General features: G+C 39.3%; 2 long non-coding RNA genes across 2 annotated transcripts in view; both read right to left on the reverse strand.

Annotated features, from left to right (window-relative positions):
- LOC129629336 (uncharacterized) overlaps nucleotides 1–17,781 on the reverse strand; it is a 604,584-nt gene that overhangs the window by 312,608 nt on the left and 274,195 nt on the right. The gene's annotated exons all lie outside the window — the stretch shown is intronic.
- On the reverse strand, nucleotides 12,217–17,071 carry LOC129629337 (uncharacterized). Its single transcript, XR_008703176.1, has 3 exons — nucleotides 16,972–17,071; nucleotides 14,819–14,895; nucleotides 12,217–12,679 (listed from the first exon to the last, which is right to left on the reverse strand). It is a non-coding gene; the product is annotated as an uncharacterized LOC129629337 (long non-coding RNA).

Genomic DNA, 17,781 nt, shown 5'->3' on the forward strand with positions numbered 1-17,781 from the left:
CACATGATTTAATTCACATTATGAGCTCAGTACACATTTTTACCTCCAATGTATAACAAAGAAAATGAAGTTCAGTCTAACTGAGAAACAAGCTCAAGGTTACACAACTAATAAATAGCAAAGTGAAAGTGTGTTAGTCACTCGGTCATGTACAAATGTTTGAGGCCCCATGGACTGTAGCCCACCAGGCTCCTCTGTCCATGGAATTCTCCAGGCAAGGATAACTGGAGTCAGTAGCCATTTCCTTCTCCAAAAGATATTCCTTACCCAGGAATGGAAGCCGGGTCTCCTACATTACAGGCAGATTCTCTACCATCTGAGCCATCAGGAAAGGAAGGAGAGTCACTCAGTCATGTCCAACTCTTTGTGACCCCATGGACTGTAGCCTACCAGGCTCTTCCCTCCATGGGATTCTCCAGGCAAAAGTACTGGAGTGGGTTGCCATTTCCTTCTCCAGGGGATCTTCCCGACCCAGGGATCGAACCCAGGTCTCCCGCATTCCCTGCAGACACTTTAACCTCTGAGCCATCAGGGAAGCCCAATAAATAACAAAACCAGGATTCAAACCCAAGCCCACCCAATGTGTAAACTCAGATATCCTCTCCATGCTGGGCCTCTTGGGAATCTAATAACAAAGATGCCCTGCAGAATGCCAGACTTTGTTCATGACACCAAACCTCTTGAAATCAGAGAAACTTTCTGACAGCCCTATCTCCATCAGTCTTGCCTTAGCCTGCCTCTGATCTTTTGCTGGAAGCCAGGTACAACATCTCAAAAAGGCTAGAAAGTCAATTCATGTTCTGCCATCTCTCGCTAGTTTCCAGCTTGCTTAGTTTTGTCAAGCAGACAACAATAAAATAAGCAGTCACCGAGAACTCTTCTATTAACAAGAATTAAAAATGCTACAAATGCTATGCCAATGAGATGCTCATCTGGAAGTTAAAGACATCAGTGCAGCATAGAAGCAGCACAGTGTAGGGAAGGAAAAAATGCAACTTGAGTCCAACTCCTAGTTCTGCCATGGAAAGAAGGATAGCTTGGGAAAATCACCTGAATGCTTGAAAAGTCAAGCCTTCCTGTCTCCCTAGAGGAACAATACTACCAGCCTGCATACACTGGGATGGGAAAATGAAATAAAATGAGCCTGTTTCTATGGTGTATGAATGTCAGTGAAGGAGATGACTGTTCTTCTACTTGGTGCCTTGACACTAAACCTTCAGTTCTGAAAACAGTTCTCAATTCAAACCTCAGTTCTGTTACTTTATAGCTCTGTGACTTTGGACAACTTTACTATCTTATTTAAGTAGTGTACATGGACTACATCATGCGAAATGCCAGGCTGGATGAAGCGCAAACTGAAATTAAGATTGCGGGAGAAATATCAATAACCTCATATACGCAGATGACACCACCCATATGGCAGAAAGCAAAGAGGAACTAAAGAGCCTCTTGATGAAAGTGAAAAAAGAGAGTGAAAAAGTTAGCTTAAAACTCAGCATTCAAAAAACCAAGACCACGGCATCCCATCCCATCACTTCATGGCAAATAGATGGGGAAATAATAGAAACAATGACAGACTTTATTTTCTTGGGCTCCAAAATCACTGCAGATAGGGACTGCAACCATGACATGAAAAGATGCTTGCTCCTTGGAAGAAATGAGATGGTTGGATGGTGTCACTGACTCGATGGACATGAGTTTGAGCAAGCTCTGGGAGCTGGTGATGGACAGGGAAGCCTGGCGTGCTGCAGTCCATGGGGTCGCAAATAGTCAAACATGACTTAGCAACTGAACTGAATCTAGATAGCATATTAAAAAGCAGAGACATTACTTTGTCAACAAAGGCCTGTATCATCAAAGCTATGGTTTTTCCAGTAGTCATATATGGATGTGAGAGTTGGGCCATAAAGAAAGCTGAGCACTGAAGAATTGATGCTTTTGAAATGTGATGTTAGAGAAGACTCTTGAGAGTCCTGTGGACAGCAAGGAGATCCAAGCAGTCCATCCTAAAGAAAATCAGTCCTGAATATTCATTGGAAGGACTGATGCTGAAGCTGAAGCTCCAATACTTTGGCCACCTGATGTGAACAACTGACTCATTAGAAAAGACCCTGATGCTGGGAAAGATTGAAGGCAGGAGAAGGGGACAACAGAGGATGAAATGGTTGGATGGCATCACCAACTCGATGGACATGAGTTTGAGCAAACTCTGGGAGTTGGTGATGGGCAGGGAAGCCTGGTGTGTTGCAATCCATGGGGTGGCAAAGAGCCGGACACAACTGAGTGACTGAACTGAACTGAACTATCTTGTACCTTGGTTTTCTGAACTATAAAATGATATAATAGTAGCCATACCACAAAGGGTTGTTGCAAAGGCTGATATAGTAATTAGTCATTCTAATAGTCATATAGTCATTCTACTAGCACTAATAATAATGATAATAGCTTATTAAGTACATGCTATGAATTAGGTATTATATTTACTTTTAAAACATAATATCAATACATAATATATATTTTATTATTTTTAACAGTACCATTATTTATTGTCATGAATTTCTTTCTTAGGAATCAATCATTTCCAAACTGATTCACGAAAGCTTAATTAAAGAGAAAAAATTTCTGATATTATCTGAGCCCCTGAAATAAACCAACATAGACACCAGAACCACCTAAACCTTTTAATATTGTGAACTAATAAATACTTAGAGCAGTGTAAATTGTGTATTTTCTCTCTTAAACCCAGAAAGAGTCCAAACTGATAGGGCTGAATTCTGTCAAATAAGCAGTTACCCTCCAATTGTGTAAAATTTATTTCTACTTAAAAAAAAAAAAAACAAAAAAAAAAAACCATAATCCTAACTACCATGGTTTCCCTTTTAGCCAGTGTTGAAATACAGACCCTGTCACTGACATTCACCATCTGGAGAAAAGTCTGGAGCAGATGAGAGTGCTAAATGAAGACAGATTCCATGTCAGCATCTGGTCTGAGTCCCACATAAGATGTTAAGAAAATTATAATGTTATGATGTCCAAAAGTGAAAGGAACTTGTAAGGAGTAGTTTCCAAGGGTGTGATGTCTTAGGAGAGAACTATGCAAGCAGAGGCTGCTGTGAAGAGACTCATGGGTTGAATCCAACTCTAAGGAAAGAATACATACTTGGTCTTCCAATTTAAACAACAGACTGAACTCAAGCAACAGTCTCTACCCACTCCTAAAACCCTATTTAAACAACATTAATTGGATATTTAAAAGCATAGCCCACAAGGACAAATAATGTGGAAGAAAAGGCAAGGTCAATAAAATCTTGTAAAATTTAGATTCTGTTGAGTGGATACATGAAAGATAATTGATTTAGCAGAATGGTGGGGGAGGGGGTGGTTAGAGGAGGAAATGGGGTAGAATTCAGCCAGCAGTAGGAGATGGCAAGAAGCACACCATTTTATACCTCATGATCCTCCAAAAGGCTCAACAATTAGAAAGCACAAGATAATTTTGAAAGTAAGGGTGGAGTTAGAATTTTTTTAAAAAAGAAAAGAAAGAAAATTTAGTTGAAAAGCATTTTAAAAAGTAGTTAGGTCTCAAGATTTTCTCTAAACATAAAGTTATAAAGATAAGGTTTATTCTCTGAAAATACTAAAACATGGTCTGTCTGGACTGAGAGAATTCAAGAATGGTTAATTCAGAATCACATCGGGAAGCAGGGCCATGGGGAGTCAAAGCATCCATACTGAATATTGAGGCCTCAGTCTTTTTTCACGCATCTGCCTCTTCCTTCCATAATGCGGGAGCCAGCAATCTCCCCACTAAGCAAGAAACTGGAGGACCTTTCTCTGAGGAAACTAACCAGGCAAAAGGAAGAGAACTAAAGATATGGACACAGGAGTTTCCTTGAGGAAATATTTCAGATAAATAGTCCTCTGTTGAAATACAGAGTTGAAAAGTCTTATTTATACATACAGAGTTTCCAAGAAGCATCTGAGCATCTCACTCTAAATATGAGCAAACAGCCAATGATCTCAAGCTATTAATAGCATGCCCCTAAAATAACTGACAGAAAACAGACAGAAAGAAAGGAAAAGGAGGAAAAACTCAGAGAAAGAATAAATAATGGGGGGAAATTAAACAAACCACCAAACAAAAATCTAGCATTTAAATCATAAGTTTGTAAGAGCAGATATTTTATTAATGAATCAAGAAAAGAACTGCATAGGACCTACCCTAGTGGTCCAGAGGCTAAGACTCCACGCTGCCAATGCAGGGGGCCCAGGTTCAATCCTTGGCCAGGGAACTAGATCCCACATGCTGCAACTACAGATTCCACATGCTGCAACTAAGACTCAGTGCAGCAAATAAATAAATAATTTTTTAAAAATCTGCTCCTTTAAAAAAAGAGAGTGGTATAAAATCTTAGAACACTTAAAGAATGAAAAAATCATCTTTGGCAATAAAAATGCTGCAGCAGAAATGAACAGAATAACAGAAGACTTTTGTATGACCACAAGAAAACAAGGGGACAGAAAATAGAAGAAAAGATTCTAAATAATAGAAGACCTGTGCACTAGGATTAATGTCAGAATAGTAGGTACTATAGGAAGAAAGAGAAGAGAAAGAAAGGGGAGAAAGTAGGAGAAGAGTGGGGAATCATTAAAGGAGTAATTAAAGAGAACTGAAGCAAATAACTGAAGTTGACAGAATAAAGGGGTCATCATACGATCAACATCAGTTCAGTTCAGTTCAGTTGCTTAGTCGTGTCCGACTCTTTTGAGACCCCATGAACCACAGCATGCCAGTCCTCCCGGCCCATCACCAACTCCCAGAGTTTACCCAAACTCATGTACATTGAGTTGATGATATCATCCAACCATCTCATCCTCTGTCATTCCCTTCTCTGCCTGCCCTGAATGTTTCCCAGCATCAGGGTCTTTTCAAATGAGTCAGTTCTTCGTATCAGGTGGCCAAAGTATTAGAGTTTCAGCTTCAGCGTCAGTCCTTCCAATGAATATTCAAGACTGATTTCCTTTAGGATGGACTGCTTGGATCTCCTTGCTGTCCAAGGGACTCTCAAGAGTCTTCTCCAACACCGCAGTTCAAAAGCATCAATTCTTCAGCGCTCAGCTTTCTTTATAGTCCAACTCTCACATCCATACATGACTACTGGAAAAACCATAGCCTTGACTAGACGGATTTTTGTTGACAAAGTAATGTCTCTGCTTTTTAATATGCTGTCTAGGTTAGTCATAACTTTCCTTCCAAGGAGTAAGCGTCTTTAATTTCATGGCTGCAATCAAATGAAAATAGACCCATTCTAAGACATATTGTTATTAAGTTTGAGAACACAGAGAGTAAAGAACATACCCAAAAAGCTTCCAGTGAGGGAAAAATACACTTTCCTGCAAAGATTTTGAAAACAGAATGGCTCTGGATTTCGCAGTGTGGTGTGCACGGTGGCTCAGACCATAAAGAAACTGCCTGCAATACAGGAGACCAGGGTTCAATCCCTGGGTTGGGAAGATCCCCTGGAGAAGGGAATGGCAACTCACTCCAGTTTTCTTGCCTGAATTCCATGGACAGAGTAGCCTGGCAGGCTACCATCCAAGGGGTTGCAGAGGTGGACACAGACTTCTCAGTGCAACACCGGAAGCCAAAGAAAGAACTGAGTAATGCTTCAGATTCTGAGGAAAAATTAATTTCCAGCCCAGAACTGTACATCTAACCAAATTATCAATTAAGTGTGAGAATATTATGAGCACATTTCTAGACATGCAAAATCTCAAAAATTTGCTTCCCAAGTTCTCTTCCTCAACAAAGTACTGGAGGCCACACGTCACCAAAATTATCAAGTAAAGCAAGAAGAAGGAATATAGGAATTAGTGAAAGAGAGGGCAGAGGAATAGTAGGGTAACAGTGAAAACAGATTCCTAATGCAGTGTGCATACTTAGCTGCTCAGTTGTGTCCCATTCTTTGTGACCCCATGGACAGTAGCCCGCCAGGCTCTTCTGCCCATGGAATTTTCCAGGCAAGAATACTGGAGCAGGTTGCCATTTCTCCTCTGGGGGATCTTCCCAACCCAGGAATCTAATCCGTGTCTCCTTTATCTCCTGCAATGGCAGGCAAATATTTTATCATAGCACCACCTGGGAAACTGCCCTAAGGCAACAACTGAGGAGCAAACTGGTCAAAAGGTTTTAGGAAAATTATGTCAAGAAGTAAGACTAAAACTAATTCTTAATGTATCTGACCATATTCAAAGGAAATTTACCCAATGGAAGAAGAGTGTAGGGTTGACTTAACTACTGAGTCACAGAAAAATAAGCCAATTATGAAACAACATAAGCCAAAAACAATCATTACTAAATCCAAAGAAAAAAATGTTGCGTAGGAAAGGAAAAGAAATCATGTACAGGACATGGCTCAGCTATGAATAATGTGTACTATTCAAAATTGTGTAAACACTGACTCATGACCCAAGTACAGTTCTCAGGGTAGATATGCGGAGGGTGAAGAAATGAGGTGTGCGTGTACATATGAGGTGGCAATGGGCAAAGACAGCTAAATCTTCATCTTCCATTGTGGAAAACTGATAGATTGTACTTAAAAGTGGACTATCCAGGAACAGCAATGAAAGCACATTTTCAAAATACATGATTCAAAAGAATCAGCCAGAAGAGTTGAAACTGGTTGCTTCTGTAGAATAGGAGACACAAGAAGGGTTGTTTTCATAACAAGAATTGTTAGGTTCATTGTAAATTTGCTTCATTAAAACATGTACAAATATAATTCTGATTTTTTTAAAAAAAGGAAGTAGAAATAAAAACCAAGGGAGACAAAATAGACCATGAAGGGCACTTGCTCATATACTAAATGAAGAAAGCATGTATCTAGAGGACTATCGGTTCAAGTGACAAAATCAAGATAACACTAGGGCAGATCTAGCATACATTTGGAGATATATAGTTAAAGATCTGCATTTATTCAATAAACATTTACTGTGCTCCTCAGGAGTCTCTCCTCCTCTTATCCCAATCCTTCTGCTCCCTCCTTTTCACCATCACAACAAAAAAAATCATTAAGCAGTTACTCTGTGCCACATGGGCTTCCCTGGAGGCTCAGTGGTAAAGAATCCACCTGCTCAGCAGGAGGCATGGATTTGATCCCTGGGACTGGAAGAGCCCCTGGAGAAGGAAACGGCAACCCACTCCAGTATTGTTGCCTGGACAATCCCATGGACAGAGGAGCCTGGCGGGCTGCAGTCCATGGGGTGACAAAGAGTCGGGCATGACTTAGCTACTGAGGACGTATACACTGTGCCATATACTATGTCAAAAACTACTCAAATCATGCCATTTAATCTTCATAATAACTGCATAATAAGGTTTTTTATTACTTCCGTTTCACAGATAAGAAAACTGGGGCACAGAGAACTTAACTTGCTCAATGTTGGACATCTCATAAGTGACAAGCCAGCTTTCACCATTAAGTGACCACACAGTTTTATTCCAGAGCCTGGGCTCTTAACCACTGGCTAAATTACTGAGCACAAAAAAGATATTCAATAAATTATTATTGAATGAAATGCAGACAAGTGCATATCGTGAAATAGAAACTAGGAATACAAAGATGAAAAAGAATTTAGTCCCTGAAATCTGGGAGTTCTATGTAGTCTCATGGCTTAAAAGCGTAACTCTGAAACCAACTGTTGAATGTAAACTTGGTCCTAATGGGTTTACTTTAATTCCAACAGCCATCTCATTCTCGGCAATGACCTGGCTGTTTGGAGTCACAATACACAAAGTTTATACTTTGTCAGAGAGGTCATCTACTCCTCCATTTTGCAAGTAGGAAAACTGAGGCCAAGAAATTTTATAACCTTCTCCAAGATCAAATAGAGGCCAAATCAAGATTAGAATCATGCCCCATGGCTCCCACTCGGGTGCTCATTTTTACTAAGTCAAAATCTATATAAGTAGCCACTCGTAGCAATTAACATGTGCCTCTTGCACCCACAGAGTAAGTGGTACCACTGCGAGCCACTGACCAAAGACACCTACTGGAAAAAAGCAGGAGGAATGGATCTGAGCAGGTGGCATTTCAAGGGCATCTCTGAATAAACAATGAAGCTTTAAAGTAATGGAGGCCATATTTATTCTGCTGCTCAAATTGATTGTTTGGATATGGTTTATGATATTAAAATATTTATAAATATATATTTAATTTCCACCCATCTCTACCAGGAACCATAATGTAAACTTTAATCAGCATTTTCCTTAACAGTTGAAAGGCAATTATAAGGCTATATTAACATTCATCTTACATGGCTTCTTTAAAAGGCTGAATTGTTTAGCATGGCTTGGCTGTTAAATCATTAAGCAAGCACACTGTGTGATATCATAAACAGGACTGATCTGAATTCAATATTTTCTTATCTAAATCATGTTCCTGGAGGTGGATTAAATAAATTACCTAATTATCATGCAAGAGGCAGATACAATTCCCTGATCAATCTGTCATCTTGATGAAACTATGATATCACTACACTTGTAGAGTCAGTCATCAAGTACTTCAAATGAAATAAACTTATCTTCAGCAAATACAACATTTTTACTTACTCAAGGCATTTTCAACCGTACAATAAGAGAAGTAACAAGATATGTAGGAAGAGTCAAAGAACTAAACTTTTAACACAATAAATGGTAGTTAAATAATAGAACCTCATAAAATTCTGGAGAGATCTTCATTAATCCTATCCTGAAATTTATAGAAAGGATTTCATGCTACCTTCTTTTTGTCAATTATTATAAATGACTGAGCTTTCTTTCAGGATCTTATTGACTGTCCAAGGACGAGGCTCTACTTAAGGGGTTAGATACCTGATTCTTCCCAGACATCCAGGCAAAAAAATATGTCTTTTTCATCTTTAGCCCATTCTGTCTATCCACTGGCCATTTTTAGTTGATTTCACCTTTCAAATACCTTCCATTTTCCACAGCCATTTCCTTAGTCCAAGCCTTCATTACTTCTAACTTAGTGTAACTCATTCATTTCAACAGGTCTTTATCCAACCTTATCTCATATTAGCTAATTCATATTTTATATTATATCCACAAAGAAATACCTACTGTTTCCCCAGAGTCTAAATTCTTTAGGCTGGCATTCAAAGCCTTCTCCCATTTGTCCTCTTTCTACCAAGCTTACTTCCTTCCCATTAACCAACTCATCCCCACCCCACCCCTACTCCCCGACCACACACACATTAGAATATAAGCTTTGTGGTCGAGATTTAGGGCTGTTTTGTTCTCTACAACAGCAGTTCCCGACCTTTTTGGCATCAGGGACCAAGTTTCATGGAATACAATTTTTCCATGGATTGGGAAGCTCGATAAGGGGCATGGTTTTGGGATGATTCAAGTGCCTTACATTTGTTGTACACTTTATTTCTATTATCATTACATCAGCTCCACCTCATATCATCAGACATTAGATCCTGGAGGCTGGGGACTCCTGCTCTACAGAATCTCCAATGTCTAAACACAATGTGTGTGTCTGACTCTTCGTGACCCTATGTACTGTATGCTGCCAGGCTCCTCTGTCCATGAGATTCTCCAGGCAAGAATCCTGGAGTGGGTCCCTATACCCTCCCCCAGTGGATCTTCCTGACCCAGGGATCAAACCTGCATCTCTTCTGTCTCCTACATTGGCATGTGGGTTCTTTACCTCTAGCACCACCTGGGAATTCCTGCCTAAACACAATGCATCCACACAATGCCCCGTACTTAGTAGATGCTCAGTAAATATTTGTTGAACATAGGAATGAGTGTGGCCTACTCTCACTTTATGCTAAATAAACCATTGTACAATTATACTCAGCTTTGAAAGTTCTGGGATCCAATTATATTGATCAAAAAAATTCCCAGCAATCTTTTAAAATTCTCTTCAAACAATGCCACTTCTAAGAAGTATTACATTACTTTGCCAACAAAGGTCCATATAGTCAAAGCTATAGTTTTTCCAGTATATGTATGGATATGAGAGTTGGGCCGTAAAGAAAGCTGAGCACCAAAGAAATTATGCTTTTGAACTGTGGTGTTGGAGAAGACTCTTGAGAGTCCCTTGAACTACAAGGAGATCCAACCAGTCAATCCTAAAGGAAACCAGTCCTGAATATTCATTGGAAGGACTGATGCTGAAGCTGAAACTCCAATACTTTGGCCACCGAATGCAAAGAACTGACTTATTAGAAAAGCCCCTGATGCTGGAAAAGATTGAAGGTGGGAGGAGAAGGGGACGACAGAGGATGAGGTGGTTGGATAACATCACCTACTCAACGGACATGAGTTTAAACAAGCTCAAGGAGTTGGTGATAGACAGGGAAGCTTGGCGTGCAGCAGTCCATGCGGTCACAAAGAGTTGGTCATGACTGTGCGACTGAACTGAAGAAGTATTGCTGACACCCTTAGTATCTCATTTGTTCCCAAAAGACCTTATTATATCTTTCATATTGCACTTTTTATTGTATTAAAACATGCAAAAAAAAATAAAGTTTCCACTTTAACCATTTTAAGTATATACTTTAAAAGCATTAAATACATTCACATTATTGTTCAACCAGCACAATTATCACCTCCAGAACTATTTAATCATCCCAAACTGACACTCTGCACTCTTAAACAATAAGTTTTCATTTCCCCCTCCTCCTCCTCCACTCCCTGGCAACCACCATTTTACTTACCTTCTGTCTCTATGAATTTGACTATTCTAGGTACTTCATATCACTGGAATCAAAATATTTGTGCTTTGTGTCTGGCTTATTTCACTTAGCATAACATCTTCAAAGTTCGTTCATGTCACTGCACGTGTCAAAATGTCATTCCTTAAGAATGAATAATATTCTATTGTATGTGTGTAAAGACACACACACACACCACCACATTGTTTATCCATTCATCCATCAATGAACATTTGCGTTGTTTCCTCCTTTTGGTTATGGTGGATAAGGCTGCTATGAATATGGGTGTGCAAATACCTGTTTAAGTCTCTGCTTTTAATTCTTTTGAGTACTGAAATATCCAGAAGTGGAATTTCTGGATTATATGGTGATTCTTTGTTTAATTTTGGGGGAAACCGTCATAATATTTTCCACAGCAGCTGAACCATTTTACACTCTCATGAGCAATGCATAATCCTCCACATCTTCACTAACATTTGTATTTTCTGGTCTTGTTTGTTTTGATAAAGCCATTCTAATAGGCATGAAATGTTATCTCATTATGGTTTTCATTGCATTTCTCTAAAGATTAATGACACTGAGCATCTTTTCATGTGCTTATTGGCCATCTGTATGTCTGCTTTGGAGAAATGTCTACCAAAGTCCTTTGTCCATTTTTCAGTTGGGTTGTTTTCTTACTGTTGAATTATAGGAGTTCTTTGTGTATTCTAGCTATTAATCCCTTATAAAACATATTATCTGCCAATATTTCTCCCATTACATGGATTGCCTTTTCACTCTGTTGATGGTGTCCTTTGATGCACAAAATTTTTAATTTTGATGAAGTTCAATTTTTTATTCTGTTACCTTTGTTTTGTGGTGTCATATCCAAGAAATTATTACAAAACTCAATGTCATGAACATTTTTCCCCATTCTTTTAAGAGTTTACTATTCTGCGGTCTTCCATTTAGACTGTTGATCCTTTTTGAGTGTAATTTTATGGATGGTATAAGGTCAGAGTTCAACTCCATCCTTCTGCATGTGGATATCCAGTGTTCCCAGCGCCATTTTTTGCAAAGACTCCTTTCCCCATGGGATGGCTTTGGCACCCTTATCTAAAATCATTTGACCATATTCATGAAAGTTTATTTCTGGGTTTTCTATTTTATTCCTTTGTTCTATATGTCTACTGTTGTGCTAGTACCACATTGTATTGATTAGTTTTAAAGTTAAGTTTTTAAATCAAGAATTATGAATCCTCCAACTTTGTTCATTTTCAATACAGTTTTGGCAATTTGGAGTTCCTTAAGATTTCATATGAGTTTTGAATGGATTTTTCTACTTCTGAAGAAAAAAAAATATAGATAGGATTTTTACACAAATTGCACAAAATTTATAGAGTGCTTTGAATGGACTTGATATCTAAACAATATTGTCTTTCAAACCATGAACACAAGATGTCTCTCAAATTATTTATTCTTTCCCTAATTTCCTTTAGCAACATTTTGTAGTTTTCATTGTACAAGCCTCCCTGGTTAAGTTTCAGTTCAGTTCAGGCACTCAGTCATGTCCGACTCTTTGCAACCCCATGAATCGCAGCACGCCAGGCCTCCCTGTCCATCACCAGCTCCCAGAGTTCACTCAGACTCATGTCCATCAAGTCAGTGATGCCATCCAGCCATCTCATCCTCTGTTGTCCCCTTTTCCTCCTGCCCCCAATCCCTCCCAGCATCAGAATCTTTTCCAATGAGCAAACTCTTCACGTGAGGTGGCCAAAGTACTGGAGTTTCAGCTTTAGCATCATTCCTTCCAAAGAAGTCCCAGGGCTGATCTCCTTCAGAATGGACTGGTTGGATCTCCTTGCAATCCAAGGGACTCTCAGGAGTCTTCTCCAATACCACAGTTCAAAAGCATCAACTCTTTGGCGCTCAGCTTTCTTCACAGTCCAACTCTCACATCCATACATGACCACTGGAAAAACCATAGCCTTGACTAGAGGGACCTTTGTTAGCAAAGTAATGTCTCTGCTTTTAAGTTTATTTACAAGTATTTTCTTTAATGCCATTGTAAATGAAATTGTTTCCTTAATTTCCTTTTGGGGATTGTTTACTGTTACTTGTAACAGTGTAATGTAACTGATTTTTAACTGAAATATAACTGATTTCTGTGAGCTTTGTATCCTGCAACTATTGAATTAATTTATTGATTCTAACAGTTCTTTGTGGACTATTTAGGATAATTCTGCACTTTTATAATTTCTTATAATATATTGTGTTTATGTGTCTGCCTACCCCTTTCAGACTGTAAATTACTTGAGGGCACAAGCCTCCTCTCTTTACAGCCCCTAGCCTACTTTTTTGTGTATGGAAGTGAGAGTGTTAGTCGTTCAGTTGTGTCCAACTCTTAGCAATCCCACGGACTATAGCCTCTGTCCATGGAATTTTCTAGGCAAGAATACTGGAGTGGGTAGCCATTTCCTTCTCAAACCCAGGTCTTCTGCATTGCAGGCAAATTCTGTACTGTCTGAGTCACCAGGGAAGCCCCATTTTGTGTATACATGATATAAGTAATTTAAACAAATAAATCAGCATCTGTTTTAAAGGAATATCTATGGTACCTGAATTATGGCAATATTCTGAGAAGGGACATTCCTGGGACTGACCAACAGGAGATGTCTTGGTCCTTTTGGCCTACAAACCCTCTGGTCTCCTTATGACATGTTTCAGAGTCAGAGGACGGGGAGGAGAAAGAGTAAGACTTATATTTATTGAACACCATCTCTCTGCCAGATACAGTGCTCATTTCATACTCAATACTGTGTTGAAGCCCGTATTGCCCTGCTCATTTGTCCAATGAGACTTCTGAGTTTTAGAGAAGTTAACTGAGATTATATATCCAGGAAGCAGAAAAGCCAGAAATCTATAGGGAAATTATTAGGCAAGGAGAAACTTTGAGATTTGGAAAGAGGTCGAGAAGATAGCAAATCAGGACTAGATATCTTTACCACTGAGTCTTTGAGGAGAAAAAGTTAGCCTCATTGAGACTACAAATATGATTCTGAGTTGGAAAAAGGAGTGGAATCTGGCATGTGTTAGGTGGTTTCTGATAGCAAAATTAATTCATATTATTATACTATACTGGGCCTAGGTATGAAGTATTCATAATAGAGCTGAGGTTGTATCACCCTGTGCATTGAAGTAGGAGCTGAGAAACACCCCCTGAAAACCCTTGTCAAACTAAATGGTGAATAAAAGTCACTCAAAATTTCTGCAATAGCAAGGATTCTGGTTATTCTGCACCTATGGAGCCCTAGAAGTTATGAGTCAATATATTCGAATCTCTGGTGTATCTGACTTTGAGGATAGTTTTTACTTCATCGTACAGAGTTAAGACTCATTATTTCCTAGAAATGTATGCTTTGCATCAAAATACTTTATCCTCAAGATACTTCTAACATGGCCAGAATTAATTATATCATATCATGTATTACTGAACCTTGCAAAATTCTTTTATTGCTCTCCCAAAGGTATTTGCCTTTTTTCTCTCTCTGCCTGTTTCTTTTCTTTTTTTGCCTAGAAGAAAGAACTAGATAAAATAATTCATTTTATAATACTCTGCTATTATGGTATTTAGTAAATACTAAATAATACGCTTATAATTGCCAAATATGGACAACAGCTGCTACTATGGATCATAGATGTTCTCTATGAAAAGATTTTTATTAGATCTGTTTGAGGCTGAGATGACATTGCTATTTCTTGGTTTTGTGTTTGTCTTTTTTCAGTCGTGAAATGAATAATCACAGAAGAGAATTAACTGACAATAACATATTCTGAAAACCACTGCCTCTTGCTTGGTCTTGTCTCTTCTATATTGCAATTTGTATATTTTTAAAGTTCCTTTTCAAGGTCATCTTTTCCTTTGCAAGTTCATCAGGAATGGGCAGCATATGTGTGTGTGTCTGTGTGTGTGTGTGGTGTGTCCATGCCCAGGTGGAGACGGAGAACAAGTAGGGGTTAAATAGTTGATCTATGTCCAAATATAAACTAAGAGAACTGCTGTCTATGATATTAAGTGTATATATACAATAAAATTCAGTAAACATCATACCCAATCTGTCCATGACGGTAGTCTTTACATCCAAAGCTGGACTCTCAACTGCAGGCCTCAGAAAACAAAATTCTAACCTGCAATAAAACCATTTTCATCATTCTTTGTACCCTGTCAATTTTCTAAGTTTCTCCTTCCCTCAAACTACTTATTTATCTCTGATATCGTTAAAACCCTGACATTTAAAAGGTTAACTCTGCACAAGAACTTTACTCATTTTACTACAAATGACTCTTGCTGTGACAAATGACTGGGGAGAATTTACAAAGGAGTTTCCTATACAAAAATAATCCTGATTTTCATGAGAGAAACTGCATTTTTACTGTCTTATCAGCTCTAGAGCTCCCAAAACAACTCCAGAAGGTCTGAGCTCTCCTTTACCTTTCACATCAATAAGGTAATTGAGAGCAACAATTTGGATCACAGAAGGTAGAGGGCTGATGGGGCTCCCCAGGTGGCTCAGTGGTAAAGAATTCACCTGCAAGGCAGGAGACGGGGGTTCAGTCTCCGGGTCAGGAAGATCCCCTGGAGAAGGAAATGGCAACAACCCACATCAGTATTCTTGCCTGGAAAATCTCATGGACAGAGGAGCCTGGCGGTCTACAGTCCATGGGTCGCAAAAGAATTGGACACGACTTAGCAAGTAAACGACGAGATGGCTGACGGAAGAGTTAGAAAAGATGGAGCGTGTTTTTCCAAACCTAGGCGGAGGATATGACTGGATCCTTAGAAAGCTCTGCTGAAGCTCTGTCCTAGAATCTACAGAACCCTAAAAAGGGAGTTGGGCAGAAACTGACTTCTCAGCAACTCCCCTCACTTACTTCAACAGAGCAGCACTCTTACTTTGAATAACAAAAAAAGGACAGCACAGAGATGCTGAGGACACTGTGAGGGGTTCTCTGGGGCTCGGTTTGAGCCTTTCCTTCCTTTGGATTCTAGCTTCAGAGGGCAGAAAGCAGTTCCTTGGTGTTAGGAAAACTTTGTTTCATAGCACTAAAGTCTACAGGGGAGCAAAGCGAAGGAGCGGATGTGAAGACCGTGGCCACAGAGGAAGAGGCTCACTGATCTGCCGAGCTCTCTGTCCATGAAGGGAGCAGTCAACAAAGCAGCGAGTCGGCTCTTAGCTGCCTCAACTTTCATCTCAGGAGCCAGGACCCACAGAGGAGGTGGCTGTGAATCTCTTTTGGGTTTGCTCTGCCAGTCCTGACACTTTGGCTGGTCTTCCTGATCGGGAACCAAGAACAGTCACTCAGGACTGAAAATACGAAAAGGAAGACAAGGAGGATGGCTTAGTTGGTTTGCAGGCAGTGCTGCTGGTGCTAAAGTTATGGACTTGATTATGGCAAAGAAAACAATATCTTAATATATGGAGAAACCAGCATTGCATATCATGGAATCTGGCAAACAGTTACAATGTGAGTTTCAAAATGAATTCAAAGGAATTGATCACTGAAAAATTCACTTTCTTCTTTTGAAAACAGAAATGGGTAGTGAGTGACCTCATTTACTCATAATTGCACTGGATAGTATACCAATAATCAATCAACACCATCAAAAGGGAAGAGGTGGACTAGGATAAACGTCAAAAGAAAAAACATCTGAGCATTCACAATAAATGAACTCTATCTAAACACTTAAAAGTGACCTTGACATCCTCAAAGCAACATGCTCACCTGTCGTTTCTATGTGTTGTTCTTCCCTCCCAGTCATTTTGTTTGTTCTTTTTTTCGCCTTCTTAAGCTATGAGGCTTGTTGTCTAAAAAAAATGTTCATTTCAGAACAGACCCATGAATCAAGAAGGTCTGTGAGAGCTACCATTTCTGCTTGTGGCAGGATACCCAGCCTTCCAGGGCTCCAAGTCTTTTAATTGTGAGATATCCATGGCAGCAATGGCTAGACACATGAGGGCCTCACGCAGATGTGGTCAGATTGGAAAGGATTTACCCTGTGGCTCAATCTGGACTGAGACCCAGCAGAAACTTGCTAGCCCTAACTCTGCCAGGAACTGGCAAGATATTCTCCTGCCTAAACTTCAAAATCTTCATTTTCAAAATAGGTAATATTGGCATAGTTGATTTCCAAATTCCATATCAAAGGCCCATATCACTTTCAAAGCAACAATGGATTACCATTGTTACTGAACAAGAACTCACGTGCTCGTAGTGCTGGAAGCCAAACTCTGATAGCAGGTGTTTGCAGCAAGGTAAGGATTTATTTGCAGGGCACGAAGCAAGGGAGAGAAACCTCAGATCCACTCTAACTTGATGTTTGAGTCGTGGGTTTTTTTAGAGGGGAAGAACAAAGAAGCAGAGATTAATCATCAACTAGTGGCATTTCTGTGACATTTCTTAATCGTAGTTTCAGGAGTCAGAGTGTCTCTGGTTTATGATTCTCAGGCCAGGTGGTCTGTGGCTCAGGGATCTGTAAGTTCAGCTTGCCCTGGAGAAACAACCTGGATTTGTATATTAATGATGATATCTACAACAGCAATTTTAGTGCATTAACAATGCTATCAGTGATGGTTATCTTAATCATCTGATTGATTTACCTGTCAGTTAGCATAGAACTGAAGTCAGACAGAACAAAGAGAAGGAATCAAGTTTTGGATACAAAGATTAATCATAAACTCAGTAAGGGAATTCAGTTTTAGGAGGATTCGGTTTCATTATTGTTGATAATGTCAACCAAATCATAAAATATTAATTTAAAAAACACCTTAAAATTTCGAGAAGACAAAGGGTAATGCTAAATTGACATAAACTCCTTCTATTCCAAAAAGCCCTCCAGCCCAGGTAATTTGAAATAATTGTCCTGATACAAGAAATTCAATGATAAGAATACTTCTGCTTTTGTACTGTATCAAATTTAAACGGTTCTAATGCATTTATATTGGATTCTCTGCTCCTGTGCCCCTTGGTGCACTTACAAGTGGGGTATTGACTGAGGCTTTCTGAAAAGGAAAA

Source organism: Bubalus kerabau, chromosome 15 (genome assembly GCF_029407905.1).
Source record: "Bubalus kerabau isolate K-KA32 ecotype Philippines breed swamp buffalo chromosome 15, PCC_UOA_SB_1v2, whole genome shotgun sequence".
NCBI classification, from domain to species: domain Eukaryota; kingdom Metazoa; phylum Chordata; class Mammalia; order Artiodactyla; family Bovidae; genus Bubalus; species Bubalus kerabau.